Source organism: Podarcis pityusensis (genome assembly GCF_964106645.2).
Source record: "Podarcis pityusensis genome assembly, chromosome: 15".
Classification (NCBI taxonomy): Eukaryota; Metazoa; Chordata; class Lepidosauria; order Squamata; family Lacertidae; genus Podarcis; species Podarcis pityusensis.
The window spans coordinates 13149514-13157899 of NC_138040.1; the positions used below are offsets into that span (position 1 = coordinate 13149514).

Here is an 8386-nt window from a genome sequence, read left to right on the forward strand (position 1 = left end):
TTCCCACACCTGAATGTGGGAAAGCTGGGACCCCCCCAGAAGCTCTGTAGACAGAGCATGAGACTCATAATGTCAGGGTTGTGGGTTCGAGACCCATTTGGGGCAAAAGGATTCCTGCCTTGCAGGGGGTTGGACTAGATGACCCTGGTGGTCCCTTCCAACTCTACGATTCTATGATACTACAATGCTAAGTCCCATAACCCCTGCCATGCTGGCTACAGCTCAGTACACCTGCCATGCATGCAGAAGTTCCCAGGTTCAATCCCTGCCATCTCCTAGTGGGGATGGGAACGTCCCCTGCCTGAAACCCCAGGAAGCAGCTGATAAATGTGTAGACAGTACTGAGCCAGATGGGCCCCTGTTCAGGATAAGGCAGCTTGCTATGTTATTATTTAAAGCTGCCCTGTGCTTAGAATCATGAGGACCGGAACCTCGCTCTGTTTTTAAGGGAAGAGCCATAGCTCAGGGGCATGCTCTGCATGCAGAAATCCCCAATGGCACCTCCAGAACAGGCTGGGAACATCCCCTGCCTGAAACCCTACAGGGCTGCTGCCAGTCAGAGTAGGCCAAGGGAAGCCCACAGGGTGTCCCCTAGATGCTAGTGCCATCTCTAACCATTGGTCATGCTAGCCCGGCCTGATGGAGCTGCAGTGATCTGGAGGGCCACAGGTTTCCAGCCCTGGCTTAGAGAGAGACACGATTCCGGAGCAAAGACTTGAGCGATGCCCTTGAATCTCTCACGTTAGGAAATTCATTCAGTAGCGACACCTTTTCTCCTCCTCCTCTGAGCCCCAAACGCTGGGGGTTCAAGCCTACCAGGAGAACTGTCCAGATAAATTATTTTGCTCCATCTCCCAATCTCTTAGCCTTGTGTGTGGCCGAAAGCACCACTTCAGTTGGTGGCGACACTCCACACATGCTCAGAAGGCACTATGCCCTTCTTTCACACTTCCAAAGCCCTGTGCCGCAAAACATTTGTTGTTGTTTTCTTTTTTGGGGGGGGGGGTTGCATCTCCTCACCTCCAAAGACATAAGCCACACATTACACACAATGGACCTTTCAAAAGGTTGAAGAGCACACTCAAAATCCGTCGGTCCGCAGTAGGACCCGCAAAGAGGTCGAGAGAGAGAGAAGACCCCCATTCATCTTCCCCTTTTGCTTGGGAAACACGCACCCCTCCGCCCGTCTCCTCATCTTGTCTGGTCAAAACTCGCATTCTGCTTGCTGATGAGGGAGGTTGGGGGCGGCCCTCCGCACATGTTCAGAGGCACCCTTCCTCCGCTCGAAGCCCTGCGCTGCCAAACCCATCTGGTTCGGGGGTGTCAACCAGCTGTCACCCCTCACCGCCCCACCGACGTGACGCGACCCACACGAGACACAATAGCCCTTTTGGAAGGGGGGGGGGGCGTGCGGAGAAAAGGACCCTTTGCACCGCCCAAAGCCACGGGCTCCCAGAGAGGTGCCAATTCATCATTTCCCCCACCGATATCAAACCCCTCCAGCTGTTGCACGGATCTGGATCACGGATCTGGAGAAACAGAAAATGCAAAGGCGCTAACCTCTCCAGCTGGATCTCTCTCGATCTCCCTCTCTCTCTCCTTGAGATGCACCCGCTCACCTGCTCAGGCTCCTTCCCAAGGAGGCGGCTCCCTTCCAGCCGAGTCCCCTCCGGCTTCTGCTCGCTCGCAATTCCAGCGCGGAGCCCCGAAACAAAGTAATCCGGCCAGCCTCCAATCCGCAGCCCCGTAGCAAGCCCGGCGCCGCGCTGCGCGGACGCTGCTTCTTCCTCCTCCGCCTGCTCGCGGGTTGGCTTTGTGACAGGCGGCGCGATTGGCAGGCGGCCCCCTCGGCTCCTCATTGGCCCGTATAATTGGCTGGCCCGCCGCGCGCCTCGCCATTGGCCGGCGGAGCGAGCTTAATTCTCGATCGGCTGCCCGGCGTTCTGTAGGAGAGAGGTTGCTGCTGCTGCCTGCCCGGGATTGCAAGCTAGGTGGGGTTGGATTATTCCCCCCCCCCCCATTTTTTTTATTGGTTTTCACAAAATTATAAACAAACAAACACATAAAACAAACAAACATAAATCATAACCTTATTAAAAATTACACTTATTAACATGGTTACGTGACTTCCTCGCTTCCCCTTGGTTGAATTTCAGTGCATATCCTTTTAACGGTTTCCCAAATCACAGTTCTTATAAAGTTTAACTTGAACATTAACATCCTTAGATCTTTTCATTTTGAAATTAAACATATTAATTCATCACTTAACTTATATAAAATCCTAAACCGATTAACTATCTGCAAGCTGTTTCCAATTAATTTAACTTGACATATTTAACTAAATAATCATTAAATTTAGTCCATTCTTCTTCCTTCTGGTTGCGGACTCTTCCGGTTAGGTTGGCTAGCTCCGAAAAATCCATCATCTGGGTTTGGATATTTTTTATTATTATTATTATTATTTGGCTTTTGTTTTGCTGCTGTGCAATGAAGGCTGTGCATTTCATCCCAGTGGTGCGCTGGTCAATTCTGCAGTGCATGCGCCGGTTATTAATTCCGCTTGTTTTTAAGCAAAATGGTTGGAGGGACATCTGTCATGAATGCTTTAGATGAGATTCCTGCATTGCAGGGGGTTGGAATAGATGACCCGTGGGGTTCCTTCCAGCTCTATAATTTCATGATTCTATCTGTTGCTTATCTGTTTATATCCCGCCCTATCCTTCAAGGAGCTCAAGGAGGTGTGCAAACTTCTCCCCACCTCCATTAGGATATCCTCACAACAACCCTGCGAAGTAGGTCAGAATCTGCCAATTCCACTTTCTCTCCATTTCTCATTTTCCCAACCTTGAGTTTCCAAGGGACAGTTGCCTGCCTGGGCTTGGAAGCTGTGTATTTGCTCCTGCGCAGTGAATCTGCAGGAATTGGCTGTGCATATCTTCATGAGACGTGTAGTGCACAGGGAAACCTCTGAAATGTATCCATGATTTATTATATTTATTTATATCCCACCTTTTTCCGAAACAGGGATTCAAGACAGCTTGGACGGCACAGATAAAATACAAAAAGCTAAAAACATATAAACAATAAACTCTGAAAAGTAATTAAACTCGATAACAGAATTAAAACAACGAAGCGCAATTAAACAATATAAAAACAAATATATTTCTTTTCTTTTTTTTTTTTAAACCCACCTTCCATTCCCAAACGCCTGTTAGAAATATGTCAAAAAAAAATTTGCCATTTATATAGCACCTTTTTCTCCAAAGAACTCAATGTTAGGTGCAAACTTCTTCCACCCAACGCCGTCTCCAGTCTATCGTCACAATAACCTTGTGAGGTAGGTTAGGCAGAACTTTGATGATTTCTCTTTCGATTTCTCATTTTTCCAACCTTTTCTCCACATTTCTACATAAATTTGCAACCACAACAAAATAAAACTTCCCCCTATTCCCCTCTGACGGGTCCCTGTGAAGAGGGCTGGATTGTTAAACCGCTCTAACAATGGTAGCTCCAGGAAGGAAATTAGAGTCTCCGAACAACTCTCAGCACCCTCAACAAGCTCCCAGGATCCTTTGGGGGAAGACTTGAATATTCAAAGTGGTATCATAGCATTCTAAATGTATGGTGTGAATGGGGCCTTAGCAGAGGCTAGGCAGCTGTCCGTCAGGAAAGGGGCTGTTTTATCCCTGCATTGCAGATGCTTCATTGACTTGAAGATCTCTACAGACCCCTTTGTAGTCTAAAAAGGTCTTACGATTCTAGATTCTGTGCTGCTTCATTCATTTACAGACTAGGTAAGGTAAAGGTAAAGGGACCCCTGACCATTAGGTCCAGTCGTGGCCGACTCTGGGGTTGCGGCGCTCATCTCGCTTGATTGGCCGAGGGAGCCGGCATACAGCTTCCGGGTCATGTGGCCAGCATGACTAAGCCGCTTCTGGCGAACCAGAGCAGCGCACGGAAACGCCGTTTACCTTCCTGCCGGAGTGGTACCTATTTATCTTTTTTTTTTTTTATAAGATATTTATTGAGATTTTCCAAATGTTACAATATAAAAATGAAAAAGAAGGAAAAAAAAGAAAAAATACAAAAAATACAAAGTACAAAATAAAAATGATTAAAAACCACTCAATTTTTCCATTACTTATTTTTCCTTAGCTTGTTTCCCGGACCTCCTCATACCTCCCTTTTTTGTATTCCAGTTCAATTTGTTGGTTCAGCAAATCCTTACCCTCTTTATTTATCCTAATCTTTGGTCTTAAAATAGTAACGTTAGATTTTTACCTATTAACAACCCATTTTTCATATTCCCTTAAAGCATTACAGCTGGAAACCACTTAATTTCTATCCAACATCATTCTAACATTCATTAATTTTACAATATTTCTGTAGATAGTCTTTGAATTTCTTCCAATCTTCTTCCACCGACTCTTCTCCCTGGTCTCGGATTCTGCCAGTCATTTCTGCCAGTTCCATATAGTCCATCAGCTTCATCTGCCATTCTTCCAGAGTGGGTAGATCTTGTGTCTTCCAATACTTTGCAATGAGTATTCTTGCTGCTGTTGTGGCATACATAAAAAAAAGTTCTGTCCTTCTTTAGCACCAATTGGCCGACTATGCCTAGGAGAAAGGCCTCTGGTTTCTTCAAGAAGGTATATTTAAATACCTTTTTCAATTCATTATATATCATCTCCCAGAAAGCCTTAATCCTTGGGCACGTCCACGAAAGGTGAAAGAATGTACCTTCAGTTTCTTTACATTTCCAGCATTTGTTATCGGGCAAATGATAAATTTTTGCAAGCTTGACTGGGGTCATGTACCACCTGTATATCATTTTCATAATATTCTCTCTTAAGGCATTACATGCCGTAAACGTCATACCTGTGGTCCATAACTGTTCCCAGTCAGCCATCATTATGTTATGTCCAACATCTTGTGCCCATTTAATCATAGCAGATTTCACCGTTTCATCCTGAGTATTCCATTTCAACAACAAGTTATACATCTTTGACAAAATCTTAGTTTTGGGTTCTAACAGTTCTGTTTCTAATTTTGATTTTTCCACCTGGAAACCAATTTTCTTGTCCAAATTATATGCCTCCATTATCTGATAATAGTGAAGCCAGTCTCGCACTTTGTTTTTTAATTTCTCAAAACTCTGCAATTTCAGACTATCTCCGTCTTGTTCCAAAATTTCCCAATATTTCGGCCATTTGGCCTCCATATTGAGCTTTTTCAGAGCTTTTGCTTCCATCGGTGACAACCACCTTGGGGTTTTATTTTCCAATAAGTCCTTGTATCTTAGGAGTGGTACCTATTCTACTTGCACTTTGACGTGCTTTCAAACTGCTAGGTTGGCAGGAGCTGGGACCGAGCAACGGGAGCTCATCCCGTCATGGGGATTTGAACTGCCGACCTTCTGATCGACAAGTCCTAGGCTCCGTGGTTTAACCCACAGTGCCACCCGCGTCCCTCATTTACAGACTAGAGACAGGCCAATTCTATTTTATTTTATTGAAAGTGAAAACGGGGGTGGGTACAATAATATTACTAGTCTCTTTTTTTGCCGCAGGCAGCTCAAAACATCCCCACCCACTCTAAAAGGCCCTAAAGATTGTTAAAAGCCAAAGACCTGGTTAAAATGGAAAGTTATCGCCTGGTGCCTGACTCATTTTAACAACTTAGGATTTGGGGTGGGCTGTGCCCGTCTCCCCCCCGCTTCCGGTGCAACTCGTGCTACCTGTAAAAATTAAAATGAGCAATTAACAGCACAAAAGGGCCTCTGCCAAACGAAACTGGAGTTTGCCAGGGAAAGTAATTAGGACTATCATGGCATAATTAAGACACAGCGAGCAACACTAGGGAGGGAACCTTGAAAACTCTCCCTACTCACTGTGACTGGTTGTGGATTGTCTTTCTTGTGGTTTCCTCTCAGAGAGAAAGGAATTTTGCCTTGGGAGCCACAAATGTGATATCCCAGGCAGAGATCCTATGCACTCTTCGCAGGGAATATGCCAAGCAGGGCATTATGCCAAGCAGAATTGCACAGGCGCATAGCTACCAAAGCCCCCTCAATCCAAAGCCTCTTGGGGGTTTGTTTGTTTATTGCATTCATATCCCAGCTGAAATATACTCGGAGTCGAGAGTGGATTTCATGCTCTTTATTCAGCTCATAGTGGTTGAGGAGGAATGGAAGTTCCCCCAGAATGTCTGCTTTATATACATTATTTACACAATGGGCCCCACGTGATTGGCTAATTCCGGGATTCACCTGTAGGCCTATCAGGTTGCGGATTCACTTCCACCTGGAGCTGGATTGGGTGGCTCCTGTGGACCAATCAGACTGCTGCATTCTGGACCCTATTGTTCCAGGACCAATCAGACTGCTGCATTTTGGATCCTATTCAACTCAGTACATAACACCAGCTTTTTTCTCTAAGGAGCTCAGGGTTGGGCACACGATTCTCCCCCTAAGTTAGGCTGAGAGGCAGTGACTGGCCCCCAAGTGGAGATTTGAACCCTGGTCTCCCGGGTCCTACTCCAGCACTCTAACCCCTGCACCACACTGCCTCTCTCTTTCACGCCAGCAAGTACAGCCCCTAGTACATAGCAGGGGGGCAACTATTACCGTAGAAGACAGAATCAGGGTTCAACATGACCTTAACAGACTGGAGAAGCCAACAAAATGAAGCCCAATAGGAACAAATGTAAGGTGTCAGCATCGCCCTTGAGCCAGTGCCACCAACTGGACTCATCCACTTCAGCCCCGACTGGGCTAGGCGAGCTGGGTAGCACTTCCAGAGACCACCTTCTGCACAGGAACAGGTCAAAGTGCTGTGGACTCACAGTTTAGAGTTGTGAGCACCGGATTCACTCCAACAAGAAGACAGTCGTCGCACAGCAGAGTACAGCAGAGTATATAAACAACTCGGAGAGCAGCTCTGTAGAATATCTTCTTTATTCTATAACTACAACATGCTTAATAGGTCTAAGCATAAATAAATGCTGCACTGCACTGAGTGTCTGCAGCTGCTCTTAGCAGCAACCTTATCTCTACACACAATCTCTAACACTCAGTCTCTTTCTCTCTCTCCGACACTGACTGACTGACTGACTCGTTGCTGGAGCAGAATAAGTAGAGATCAGAACACGCCTCCTCCTCTCTGGAGAATCAGCAGACTCCTCAGGAGATTCTTGGATATGGGAGGGGTGAAATCTCCTCACTTAGGTAGGAATAACCAGCTGCACAAATATGGGATGTGGGACACAGATCTAGAGGTCTTAGTAGACCATATCCTTAACATGAGTCAACAGTGTGATGCAGCAGCAAAAAAGGCTAATGCAGTTCTCTGTCAACTGAAGTACAATGGTACCTCGGGTTAAGTACTTAATTCGTTCCGGAGGTCCATTCTTAACCTGAAACTGTTCTTAACCTGAAGCACCACTTTAGCTAATGGGGCCTCCTGCTGCCGCCGCGCTGCCGTCATGTGATTTTTGTTCTCATCCTGAAGCAAAGTTCTTAACCCAAGGTACTATTTCCGGGTTAGCGGAGTCTGTAACCTGAAGCGTATGTAACCTGAAGTGTATGTAACTCGAGGTACCACTGTATAGGGTCCCAATCAAGTGAAGTAATAGTACCACTCTATTCTGACTTGGTCAGACCCAATCTGGAATCCTGGGTCCAGTTCTGGGCACCACAGTTTAAGAAGGATATTAACAAGCTGGGATGTGTACAGAGGAAGGTGGCAAAGAAGGGTCTAGAAACCATGCCTTATGAGGAACAGTTGAGGGAGCTGGGCATGTTTAGCTTGGAAAAGAGGAGAGGAGGAGAGGAGATATGATAGCCATCTTCAAATATCTAAGGGGTTGTCAACATGGAAGATGGAGCAAGTTTGTTTTCCCCTGCTCTGGAGCGTGGTATCTGAACCAATGGTTTCCAGTTACAAGAAAAGAGATTCCGACTAAACATCAGGAAGAACTTTCTGACAGTAAGTCTGTTCGACAGTGGAGCAGACTCCCTCAGAAGGTGGTGAACTATCTTTCATTGAAAGTTTTAAGCAGAGGATGGATAGCTATCTGTCATGGATGCTTTAGTTGAGATTCCTGCATTGAATGGGGTTGGACTAAAGTAAAGGTAAAGGGACCCCTGACCATTAGGTCCAGTTGTGGCCGACTCTGGGGTTGCGGCGCTCATCTCACTTTATTGGCCGAGGGAGCCGGCGTTCATCTTCCGGGTCATGTGGCCAGCAGGACTAAGCCTCTTCTGGCGAACCAGAGCAGCGCATGGAAACGCCGTTTACCTTCCCGCCGGAGCGGTACCTATTTATCTACTTGCACTTGTGTGCTTTCGAACTGTTAGGTTGGCAGGAGCTGGGACCGAGCAACGGGA

General features: G+C 46.4%; 1 protein-coding gene across 2 annotated transcripts in view; it reads right to left on the minus strand.

The window, feature by feature from the left end:
• CAMKK1 (calcium/calmodulin dependent protein kinase kinase 1) overlaps positions 1–1790 on the minus strand; it is an 81298-nt gene extending 79508 nt beyond the window's left edge. The window contains exon 1 of one of the 2 annotated variants that reach the window (XM_080983040.1): positions 1620–1790. The gene's annotated coding sequence lies outside the window, so the exon portion shown is untranslated. Of the gene's footprint in view, positions 1–1560 lie in introns of both variants that reach the window. The other variant, XM_080983039.1, reaches the window with a different exon arrangement.
• Positions 1791–8386: the final 6596 nt, after the last annotated feature.